Source organism: Aotus nancymaae, unplaced genomic scaffold (genome assembly GCF_030222135.1).
Source record: "Aotus nancymaae isolate 86718 unplaced genomic scaffold, 86718_ANA_hifiasm-v0.15.2.pri h1tg000032l_0, whole genome shotgun sequence".
NCBI classification, from domain to species: Eukaryota; Metazoa; Chordata; class Mammalia; order Primates; family Aotidae; genus Aotus; species Aotus nancymaae.
The window spans coordinates 128295-138004 of record NW_026988445.1 but is presented as its reverse complement, the minus strand read 5'-3'; the positions used below and the strand labels follow the sequence as shown (position 1 = coordinate 138004).

The 9710-nt window shown below is 51.0% G+C and overlaps 1 long non-coding RNA gene across 1 annotated transcript; it reads right to left on the bottom strand.

Annotated features, from left to right (window-relative positions):
* Nucleotides 1-1905: 1905 nt before the first annotated feature.
* On the bottom strand, nt 1906-7798 carry LOC135277455 (uncharacterized). Its single transcript, XR_010345048.1, has 3 exons — nt 6886-7798; nt 4614-4856; nt 1906-4027 (listed from the first exon to the last, which is right to left on the bottom strand). It is a non-coding gene; the product is annotated as an uncharacterized LOC135277455 (long non-coding RNA).
* Between the last annotated feature and the right edge of the window lie 1912 nt (nt 7799-9710).

Sequence of the window (9710 nt, the reverse complement as noted above, 5' to 3'; positions counted from 1 at the left end):
TCTCTCTCTGTTATTTTTAAGATTCTGTATATAAGTGAGATCATGCAAAATTTGTCTTTTTGGGCCTGGTCTATTTCATTTAGTATAATGTCCTCCAAATTTTGGTTTATCCATGTGGCCACAAATGACAGGATTTCCTTCTTTATTAAGACTGAATAGTATTCCATTATATATGTGTGTGTGGGGGTGTGTGTGTCTGTAAAATGTGACATACATTTTTTTCTTTCTTCATTCATCTGTTGGTGGACACTTAAGTTGATTTAACATTTTGGCTGATGCAATGAACGTGGTAGTACAGATGTACCAATTTCATTTTTTTAAAGATGTATATCCAGAAGCAGGATTGCTGGATCATACGGTACTTCTATTTTTAATTTTTTGAAGAAACTTCCTACTGTTTTCCAAAGAGTGTATACGGGTTCTCCTTTCTTCACATTCTTACCAAACTTATATTCCCACGAAGAGTGTATAGGGGTTCTTCTTTCTTCACGTTCTTACCAAAACTTGTTATCGTTGACCTTTTTTATAGTAGCCATTCTAACAGGTGTTAGGTGAGGTCTCATTGTGGTTTTCATTTGCATTTTACTGATGGTTAAAGATTCTGAGCATTTTTTCGTAACTCTGTTGGCCATTTTCATATATCTGTTGGTCATATCTTAGTATGTCTTCTTTTGAGAAATGTCTATTCAGGTCTTTGGCACATTTTTTATTTTTATTTATTTTTGAGACAGGATCTCACTCTGTTGCCCAGGCTGGAGTGCAGTGGCACGATCACGGCTCACTGCAGCCTTGACCTCCGTGGCTCAAATGATTCTCCCACCTCAGCCTCCCAAGTAGCTGAAACTAGAGGTGTACGCCACCACACCCGGCTAATTTTTCTCTCCATTTGTTAATTGGGTTATTTTCTTTCTATTAAGTTGTTTGAGTTCCTTATATATTTTGAATATTAACCCTTTATTGGGTGTATGGTTTGCAAATATTGAAGTCTTTAATACATTTTTAGTTTATTTTTGTGTATCATATGAGATAAGCGCCTAATTTCATTATTCTGCTTGTGGATACCCAGTGTTCCCATCATTTATTGAAGAAATTATTCTTGCTCTGTTTTCTGTTCTTGGTACCTTTGTCAAAGATCAATTGACCAGAATGCATGGATTTCTGTGTTTAAGTAGACTTCCCATCCTGTACTCAAGATACATATTATCTTTATTCCTAACTTATCTATGGTTTAAATTTTATCAATAATCATTTAGACTTATTTTGATATATACTGGAAGGTAATTCAATTTTTTCCCAATGTTAACCCAATTGTCCTCACACTATTTATTTAATAATCTATACTTTCCCTACTGATCTAAAATACAATCTTCGTCTTCTCCTAAATTGTTATGTATACTTGGACCTGTTTGGAGATTTTGAAGCAAGGGGATGAGAAATCTATGCTTTAGAAAATGACTGATTACAGGAGGTGGAAGCAGAGTATTTGCTGCTAGTGCCATATTAGATGTTAATCTGAGGAACACAGTGTGTTGGTTGATTTGGAAAGTTTCTTAGGGGAGTAGGCAGTAGTGCTGGAGAAGAGGAGCAATGGAGATTCATGTAGAGCAGCCATGTTCAAAAGTGTGGTCTGTGGACTTCAAGAGTCCTGAAACCCTTTCAAGGGGTCTGAGAGAGAAAAACTATTTTCACAGTAATATGTCATTTTGCCTTCTCATTGTATTGACAATGGCACTGATAATGTGCAAGCAATGGTATTTTTTACTGACCAGCAGTTTTCTGCTGACACCTTAGCATGAATCACGGCAGTGATGCCAAACTGCACTAAGAGTCACTGTACTCTTCAGTGCCAAACACTTGCAGCAAAAACAAGAAGCAGCTAAAAAAGAAAAGCCAGCTTCAAGCAAATACTTTTAAAAAAATTATTTTTAATTTTTCTGAGTACATAGTAGGTATATATGAGGTAAATGATATGTTTTGACACAGGCATGCAATGCGAAATAAGCACATCATGGAGAATGGGGTATTTTATCTCCTCAAGCATGTATTCTCTGAGTTACAATCAATCCAATTACACTCTTTAAATTATTTTAAAATGTACGACTAAGTTATTATTGACTATGGTCACCCTGTTGTGCTATCAAACAGTAGGTCTTATTTGTTCTATTTTTTGTGCCCATTAACTATTCCCACTTTCCCCCGACCATTACCCTTCTCAGCCTCTGGGAACCATCCTTCTACTCTCTATGTCCATGAGTTCAATTGTTTTTTAGATCCCACAAATAAGTGAGATCATGCAATGTTGTCTTTCTGTGCCTGGCTTATTTTGCTTACCATAATGATTTCCAGTTCCATCAATAAGGATGCAAACGACTGCATCTCATTCTTTTTTATGGTGTAATAGTACTCCATTGCAAATATGTACCTTTCTTTATCCATTCAGCTGTCGATAGACACTCAGGTTGCTTCCAAATTGTAGGTATTGTAAACAGTGCTGCAACAAACATAGGTGTGCAGATATCTCTTCGATATACTGATTTCCTTTCTTTTGGATATAAACCTAGCATTGAGATTGCTGAGATCATGTGGTAGTTTAATTTTTAGCTTTTTGAGAGACCTTCAAACTGTCTCCCATAGTGGTTACACTAATTTACATTCCCACCAACGGTGTACAAGTGTTCCCTTTTCTACACATCCTCATTAGCATTTGTTATTGCCTGTCTTTTGGATATAAGCCATTTTAACTGGGATGAGATAATATCTCATTGTAATTATTTTTTTCTTTTCTTTTTTTGAAACAGGGTCTGGCTCTGTCGCCCAGATGGGAGTGCAGTGGCACGATCATGGCTCATTGCAACCTCTGCCTCCTGGGCCTGCATCAGGGCCTCAATGACTCTGACTGGTGCCCTATCCTGCTGTGGCTGAGCTGGTATCCAAGATGTAAGACAAAGTCCTGCCCACTCTTCCCTGTCCTCTTCTCAAGCAGAAGGAAAGGGTCCCTTTTGGAGCTGTGAGCTGTGCAGCCTGGGACTAGGGGATGGGTAATGTCAGCCCTCCCTTAGCTGCCCCAGCTGGTGTCTCAGTAAGTCGCATGGCCCCCCCCAGTCCACTGTCTCTGGGCCCACTTTAGCACTAAGACTCACTTAAGAGTTGCAGTCCTTATGGCCTGCACTGCCTTTAAAGTTTACTGGGAGACATAGAGCACTGTAGCCTTCAGTGGTGAGGTTTGCAGGAACTCAAGTTCCAACCACTGGGGTTTGTGATTCCCCTTTGGCTAGGGCCAGTTTAAATGCCCCTCAATGGGCAGGTGTCACTGAGTCTGGTCTGGTTTTCCTATCTACTTTACCAGGACAGCACTGAATTAAATGCTTCACAATTGCTGTGTTCTCCCTCCCCCAGTGCCCAGAGCAGCTCTCTGCACCATGCCACTATTGCCAGGGATGGGGAAGGGGTGTTGTCAGCAATTCAGGACTGTTTTTTCTATCTCTTCAGTGCTTCTTTCAGCGATACGGAGTTAAAACTAGGTACTATGTGTGCTCACCTGATTTTTGCTCTTCACTGGTCCAGTTACGAGGCATGTTGTGTGGATACTCCTGGCACTTGTCGGTGTCCACGGGGTGCATGCCATGGACCAGATACTCATCCCCGTTGCAGTCCATGCCCTCCAGGTAGCTGTTGTCCTTGGGGCAGTAGCAGATGTAGTAGGTAATCTCCTCCTCCTCCTCAGGGAGGCCCGCGTCATAGTCCTTCTCCTTGAGGGTGTTGTTCACATGGTTGGAGCTGGAGTCGCCATCGGGGCTGTGGTTGTGGCACTCCTACTCCTCGGGCGTGGGGCTCTCTGGCCGCGGGGTGGCCAGTTCCAGGCCCTTGGGCACACAGTTCTCCAACGGCAGTTCCATGTCTTCGCTCCTGGCCGTGGGGGACAGAGCCTGACATCGTCCCGTGGTCCAACATGCCGCTCCCCACGCTCTCACGCTTCCAGTGGGCCATAGCAGGCACTCACACAGCCATCATCTCCTGGAGGCAGCCACTGTGGGAGGAATATTGGGAAGGACAGAGTCAGAACCTCACAAATCCTGGCCACGCATGGGGCCACTCCAGTCTGACGGTGCTTCCCACCCCATTCTCCAACAGCAATGTGAAAAATGACAGCTGAAGGTTTTCAGTGCAGCACTCTTTTAAAAAACTGAAAACGACCTAAGTACCCATAAATAAAAGAATGATTAAACAAATGACAGCAGAGTTTGCGTGCTGCAAGAGTCAATAGCGTTTTTAAAGAGGCAGGGCAACATGCACCACAGTGAGGGATGTTAAAGGCCTGTTTTGGAAGGAAAATGGCAAATGAGCTACAGTCAACACACATGTGTAGATCCCAGTTCCAGCTCCTACAAGATGGCTAGAGAATACACACACTCCCCAGCCCATACACGGATGCAAACGCACATAGAAAGGGGGAGCCCCGCAAAGGCTTGTTAGCCATGTCCTCTGGGGAGAGGAGGAAAGAGAGGTAGGAGCAGAGGGGGCTTGCACATTTTACTTTATTAAAGATGTTTGTACTGGTTGAGTCTTTTACCAAATCACATTATATTATTCACAAGCATTACAATCAAACCCACCTGTGCGCCTTTGAGGATCTCCTCTTCTAGCTGGGGAGATGTCAGCACTGGGACGACAAAACCGGTGGGGAAGGGCAGACACCTAGGGGAGGAAGCAGGACTCCCCACACCAGCCACTGCTCTACGAGTCAGAAGAGGTGGCAAACAGGCCAGTCTCCTCCAGGAAGGCAGCCACTGGGGCAGAGGGGCCAGCCTCCCAGGTGATCGGGACGTGAGCATGCCCCAGGGCACAGCCAGAGACACCTGAAACACAGGAGGCACCGCTGACCCAAGGGAGGGTGGGACCAGGGGATGTGCTGGCGAGGACAGCCAGGGGCATGCAGATGGGCAGTATTTATTTGGGGAAAACTCAATCATCCCATTTCATTCAATGAGTAGTTTCTGTGGCGGGGGTGTGTGGTGTGTGCATGAGATACAGTGTGTGTGATGTGGTGGGGAGTGTGTAGTGTTGGGGGCGTGTGTGTGTGTTTATGTGTATGGTGGCGGGCGTCATGAAGGGTATCGTGAGTGTGCGGAGTGTACTGTGTATGGTGTGTGGTATCTGGTATGTGATGTGAATGTGATATGTGTGTGGTAAGTATGGAGTGTGATGTAGTGTGGAAGGGTTCAGTGTGTATTTTTTGTGTGCATGGTGTAGTGTTTGTGGTGTGTTGTATGTATGAGGTGTGGGTAATGTGTGTGGTTTTATGAGGTGCGTGTAGTATGTGTGGTGAGTACGGGGTGTGTGTGGTGTGCATTACATGTGTACAGTGTATGTGCATGTGATATTGTGTGGGGTGTGTGTGTGAATGAGTTGTCTGTCTGGAAGGTGGTGCGTTGTATGGGTGATGTAATATGTATGTGGAGTGTGGTGTGCTGTGTGTGTGGTATTTATGAAGTGTGTGAGGTGTGTGGCATGTATGGTGTGGGCGTATATGAAATGTGCATGGTGTACATGTATGGTATGTGGTGTGTATGGTATGTGTGGTGTGTGTGTATAAGGTGTGTGTGGTGTGTATGGGGTATATGTTGTGTGTAGTATGTGTGAAGAGTGCATGGTGTGTACGAAGTATGTGTGTAGTGTGTGTGTGGTGCATATGGGTTAAGTGCCTGGTGTGTGTGAGGTGGGCATGGTATATATGTGGTGTATGTGAGGTGGTCATGATATGCATGTGGTGTGTATGGGATACGTGTGTGAGGTGGGTATATGTATGGTGTGTGTGAGGTAGACATGGTATGTGTGTGGTGTATATGGGTTGAATGTGTGGGGTGTGAGGTGGGCATGGTGTATATGTGGTGTGTGGGGTGGGTATATGTGTGTTGTGTGTGGTGTGTAAGGGGTACGTGTGTGAGGTATGGTATGTGTGTGGTGTGTGTGATGTACATGAATTAAGTGTGTGGTGTGTCTGAGGTGGGCATGGTATATATGTTGTGTGTGGTATGTGAGGTGGGTATAGTACATGTGCGGTGTATCTGGGGTGTGTGTGGTGTGTGTGAGGTGGGTATGATATGTGTGTGCTGTGTGTGGTGTATACGGGTTAAGTGTGTCGGGTGTGTGAGGGGGACATGGTATATATGTAGTGTATGGTGTGTGAGGTGGGCATGGTATGTGTGTCGTGTGTGGTATGTATGGGGTATGTGGGGTATGTGTGAGGTGGGTATGTGTGTTGTGTGTGGTGTGTATGGGGTACATGTGTGGTGTACATGAGGTGGGCATGGCATGTGTGTAGTGTGTGAGGTGTACTGCACCTCACAGTATTGTATTGTGTGTGGTGTGTATGGCATATGTGTGTGGTGTGTGTGAGGTGGGTATGATATTTGTGTGGTATGGTGTATATGGGTTCAGTATTTGGGGTGTGTGAGGTGGGCATGGTATGTGTGTCGTGTATGGTATGTAAGGGGTATGTGTGGTATGTGTAAGGTGGGTATGATATGTGTGGTGTGTATGGAGTATGTGTGTGGTATATGTGAGGTGGGTATGGCATGTTTGTAGTGTGTGAGAGGTGGGTATGATACGTGTGTTGTGTGTGGTGTGTATGGGGTATGTGTGTGGGGTGTGAGGTGCACATGGTATGTGTGCAGTGTGAGATGGACATGGTATGTGTGGTGTGTATGGGGTATGTGTGTGTAGTGTATGTGAGGTGGGCATGGCATCTTTGTAGTGTGTGAGAAGTGGGTATGATATGTGTGTTGTGTATGGGGTAGGTGTGTGAGATGGACATGGTACGTGTGCAGTGTGAAGTGTGCATGGGTATGTGTGTGGGTGCATGTACATATGCACACACATACATACCTGTGCACTGCAGATGACAGGCAGGCAGGCCGGCAGCCCGGGACATGCAGTGGTGGCCAGATCAGCCAAGGCAGGGCTCCGGGCGGGAGTCACCAGGCCCCTGGCAGCTCAAGATCCTGGATGCACTAAGAGCCTAGGAGGAGAGAACAAGCTGTGTCACCACCTCCACCGAAGTTCATCACTAATATGAACCTGCAAGCTGCACTGAAACTGTTCCACTTGTGATTAGAACCAGAAACACTCCAGATGGGCTCAGCACAGCCAAGGGGGGTGGAACTGTCCTCAATGTTCTTCACCATCTGTGGCCAGATCTACCAACAGCAGCCTTGCCAGGCAATGCCTGCCCTGGGGAAGGCACCCGGCCCACGGCAGGTCCCCGCTGTGCCCCCAGCCCGGCGCCTGCAGTCCAAGGACGGGGTGTGGGGTCTTTAATTGATAATTTTTTCCCTCTGGGCCTTATTATAAAGGGAAAGGGAAGGGGGCGAAGATCCCGGCTCGGGTTCTCCGGGGACAGAGAACCCAGAGGCGACCCCAACCCAATTGCCGTCTGGCACCGGGAATTGATGCCAGCGCCAAGTGAGGATGAGGAAATGCAACCAGCGGCCCGCCCAGCCCAGCGGCGAGACCCAAGTGACTCCCCACCCCCAGACAGCACCTCTAGCCGGCGCCGGGTGGCCATTTGCCACAAGCACCCCCCCACACCCAACCCGGGGATGCGAGAACACCGCCCAGTACCCGCTGCACCCACCCACCAGTCGTGGGAAAGGGAAGTGGCCGGTAGGAGAGGAGTGGGGCCGCTGGGCTGCACCCCCAGATCCCAGCAACAGCCGCCCCGCAGCCCAGCCGAGTCCACAGGGCAGCGCTCGAGAACACTGGGGCTGCAACCTGGGACCGCCTCCACGCATCCGGGTCCCTGCAGTGCCAAGGGAGGACCCAGGCTGCCACCTCCGGCGACTCAGGCAGCCCGGGCCCCCCAGATTACGTGGCCAGGGCGCGGGGCTGCTTCAGCGCGCTGCCGTCCCCGCCCTGCCGTCGCCCGCTCGGTCCGCGAAGCCGAGCTCCTCAGCAAGCCCGCGCCCAGCTGCACACACCCAACCTGGCGCCTGCGGCCCAGGGGCAACGCGGTGTGGGGTTTTTAACTGAGAAGATTTTTCCCTCTGGGCCTTACTATAAAAGGAAACGGAAGTGGGACAAGATCCGGGCTCGGGTTCTCCAGCCACGGAACGCACCAGCGGCCCGGCCAGCCCGGTGGGACCCAAGCGGGAGCCCTCCCTCCCTCACCACTACCCCCCACCCCCACCCCTGCCAGACAGCGCCTGTAGCCGGCGCCAAGTGGCCCGTCACTGCGGTGACCCCGCGCGGGATGCGAGAGCCGCCGCCTGGTCCCCGCTGCACCCGCCCGCCGGTCGTGGGAGAAGAAAGTGGCCGTAGGAGAGGAGTGGGGCCGCCGGGCTGCACCCCCAGATCCCAACAACAGCCACCCCGCAACCCCGCAGCCCTGCGGAACCAGAGGGCAGCGCTCGGAGCACTAGAGCCGTAACCTCCGCGCCGCCCCACACTCCTCCGGGTCCCTGCGGTGCCGCGCGAGGCCGCAGGCTGCCACTGGCAAGTCAGGCAGCCCGGGTCCCGCAGCTTATCTGGCCAGGGCGGGGAGCTGCTGCCGCCCGCTGCGTCCGCGAAGCCGAGCTCCTCAGCTAGCCTGCGCAGAACCGCACAAGCCTTCTGCAGCGGTGTAGCCCCGGGCGCGTCCCGGAAGCGCTGTACGGCAAGCGCGCAGGGCCGGCTCTACCGGGCGCACGCGCACTCACCTGAGCCTGCGGGACACACGCCCCGGAACCGCTTCTTCGCCTCACTCGCTCTTGGGTCAGTGGGGCGGGAAACGCTTCCCGGAGACACGGCGCGGCGGAAAGAGATGGAATACGAAGATGATGCGTCGGAGCCGTGAGTACACGGGGCCCTGCGCCCCCTGGTCTCGGCGCTGGGACAGTCGGTAGGGCGGGCGGGTGCACCCTGACCCGGGTGCGCGGGGCTGATCTCCCGCACCCGGGCTGGAGCTCAGACGCTGGAAGGCGCGGCGCCCCCGAATGCCCCGGGACCTGGGGAGCACCCAGATTCCCGAGGCACGTCCTGGCTCTGCTGGTTGGGGAGCTGCAGGGATCTGGTCCCCCGGGTAGAGCCGGTGAACACGAGGCTCCCACCGTGCCATGGCTGCCGCACTGCACCCTGCTCACTCTTCCCCCCCGTCACCACCGCAGTTATAAGAGGCGACCCTAGAGCAAGGAACCCTCGGGGATCGCCGCCTCCGAAAGCCCCATCCGGCAGGAGAGGCCACCTCCTGCCTCCCCACCGCAGCTCCCCTAGGAGAGTGCAAGACTCCAAGTCTTCCCTAGGGTCCCCTCTAAGCACCCCAGCACCCCGTTTCCGATACCCTGTGCTGCTTTAGCCCCTCCCCCAACACTAGGGCCTCACTCCAGGCCATTCTCTCCTTGCTGTCCTGAATGGAGAGGACCGTGACCTCCGTGGGGCCCTGGGGAGCACACACATCCCCAGGGGAGCCAGTCTTCGCCCCCATAGCGTGAGAAATTCCCTGGAGGCCCTGGAAGGTCGTGCCAGACACTCCGGTGTCAGCTTCGGCCCTCTGGCCCTTTCGTTGAGTCCCAGGCAGATGTGGTAAGCTGTGGGAGATGCACAGGGTGCCTTGTCTGGGCAGAGCCAGGGCTCAGGTGCCTCCCTCCCTGAGTAATTTGCCTTCTTTTCTCCTTGTGGCTGCATTAGGTGAAGCTGTGTCCGAAGTTGGGGGTAAAGAAGGACAGGGGACCTAGGGG